Source organism: Adiantum capillus-veneris, chromosome 1 (genome assembly GCF_014529385.1).
Source record: "Adiantum capillus-veneris isolate H3 chromosome 1, ASM1452938v2, whole genome shotgun sequence".
Lineage (NCBI taxonomy): Eukaryota > Viridiplantae > Streptophyta > Polypodiopsida > Polypodiales > Pteridaceae > Adiantum > Adiantum capillus-veneris.
Window position 1 is genome coordinate 125,410,276 of NC_140931.1, and position 2,686 is coordinate 125,412,961.

Here is a 2,686-nt window from a genome sequence, read left to right on the forward strand (position 1 = left end):
CATTCTCCATTGCAAGTGCTCGTAAGTCTTCGCCTTGTTTGTTTACGGTCTCTTGCAATGATACCAAGTACGCCATGATCATGGTTTCCGATGTCGTTGGTTGGGTGGTTGTGTTGCTATCTCCACACTTAGGAGATTTTGGATCATTTTCCACAATGGTTTTGGACCTTGTTGAAGAAGAAGAACCCTTGCAAGTGCCGGAAGACATTGTATGTAAAATAGGAGATGAGAATCAATTTTGTTGAACCTGTTCACTTCGGAAATGCTGCTACAGAAATGCATTCATAACTCTGAAAATTTCTGTCTTTACATCAATGCGTAGAGGACTTCGTGCTCTTCGATTGAGGCTATAGATCACCCAAATCGGAGAGAGAGAGAGAGAGAGAGAGAGAGAGAGAGAGAGAGAGAGAGAGAGAGAGAGAGAGAGAGAGAGAGAGAATGGGTTTTGCAAGTATCTAACTTGCAGGTATATGGATTATTCTCTCTCACTCTCTCTATCTCTTTCTTTCTCTAGCGTTTCTTCTTATTCTGTCCGCTTCCTCTTCTTCTCTCTCTTTGACTTCTTCTATTTGAGGGGAGGGGGAATTTGGAAGCCAGCCCTTCCGAGTCGTTCGTCTAACCTCTACAAGTGCCATAACGCTCATGAACAAGTAATTTGCAAACAACACCACTTGAGCGGCGGCCATGGCTTCCATTTACTACAGATCGATCCTTAATGCTATGTGACAAGAGACCATCCTGGGTTAGGCTCTGCTTATATCGAGGTGGAGACTCAACAGCTCAGACCCTCAGTCCCTTGGCACTCCAATTAAGGTGCCCATTTTGCATACTCAATCAATGGTAGCGTTAGGTTGAGTCTACGACAGCTTGATTTACTTTATATACCAGTAATACTAAAAAGAAAAGCCTAGGATGGCCCCACAATTGGGTCCATTTTGTAATCTAACTCTTCTTACCTAAAAGTTTAATCTCTTAATACGTTCCTCATGCACTTTTGATGGGAAAAAAGTATATCTATGCACGGACATAATTCCCAAGCTTGACAGTAAGAGAGCGGTGGACCTGCAGCATGGATAATTGCGATGCACCCTCACTGCGCCTGATCCCACTACAGAGAGATGATTGTACAAAGGAGATGGAGATGATGCGTTAGAGCCTCCCACTATCTTTGGCATGAGCCGATCACAAAGACGCTGGTGGGAACGGAGAGCGTGGCATGTGCACACCCAGTCCTAACAGTGGCCGCGACCGTTTGAAAAACAGTCTTAATGGTGTCCCTTCTACCCTCCTATTGGCAGCTTGAGCAAGTGCCCAACTTGAAGTCCCTGAAAGTGCATCCATTTCTACTCGCATTGGTGATGCTGACAACTTGGCAGCCTAGCTTAGTTGCTGCACCGCACACGCGGTGTATGGGCTCAACTTTGCTTCCAGTGGTGGCGGCAGAGATGATGGAGGGGATGCGAATGATGTGTCCACATTGATGTCACTAACTATGTGGACCCTAATGTGAAGTTTATGATCAGCACATCGCTTGTCATTCCGTTATGCAGGCTTGAGTTCGGCTTGGTTGTGCCCCCTAATCCCTCTGCTAGCTCCATATCCTCCTCTGTTTCTTCCTCGATTGGAATGAGCAAGTGCGGAGGGTTTTGTCAGCATAGTCGGAGTCCCTCCCCACCTTAATCGATGTGGATGTAGGGTAGCCCGAACAAACTGACCCTGCTAGGCTTCACACAAAAACTCTACACTTGAGAGATGCAGCTACTTGGCTGCTCTTATCTCTATAGCACTCTTGATGCAATCAACAGAAGAAGACTTTGTCGAGGTGCTTCTCTCCCAATAGAAAATGTGTAGCTGTGTTCATGCAATTAGCAGTAGAAAGACTTTGTTTGCACCAATGAGAGTGTTGGATCTTAATGTAGACGTTTCATTTTGTATTAGTATTGTGAGGTGTAGCCTATATTTGATTTCTTTCTACCGTCGGCAGGCGACCACTCCGCCGCAGGCGGAGTTAGTCTCACTCAAAGATAACACCTCTCTCTCACGTATAATATTGGCATGTACAAAGCTATCTACAGCCTCCTATTACGAGTTGAAGGTTTGATGATGATGATATTAATGATGTAACTTCATGTAAGCAATGATTTCATGATGTGAGCAGTGATCTGATATTGACGATGATGATCAGTTTATTGATGATGCCGATGATGATGGTGTTGCTGATGCTAATGCTAATGTTGATGAGCTTGAAGGTAGTTGAGCTATGAGTTGTTACCTTGAAATTGATACATGATAATAGTAGAGCCCGTTCTTCTCTTTGCAATAGTGAGGAAGTGTGCGCCATGGCAAATAGTACCGAATGTGCTCCTTTCCTTCTCTTCAATTGTAATGAAATGATCATATGATTTATTCTTTTATCATACTATTTATGAGCTTTATTTCTATGTGTGTGCTTGCAGTTTGACCTCGGTTGCCATTCAACGAGGCTATCAAAACAAAAGCTATATGGTGCATCAAATGCCCTTGCAGCAAGTAGGCACTCTTGGGTGCTCTAGCAAGGTCCTTACAACCCCAACAACACAGGTGGCCAATGTGGAGAGAGAGAGAGAGAGAGGCCGCCGAAGGTGTCCGGCCATACTAGTCTTCTCTAAATAATGCTATCGTTGAGCATAAATGCTCAACGAGGGGT

At 44.5% G+C, this 2,686-nt stretch overlaps 1 pseudogene; it reads right to left on the minus strand.

The window, feature by feature from the left end:
* Positions 1–1,149: 1,149 nt before the first annotated feature.
* Positions 1,150–2,341, minus strand: LOC147465508 (uncharacterized; annotated as a pseudogene).
* Positions 2,342–2,686: the final 345 nt, after the last annotated feature.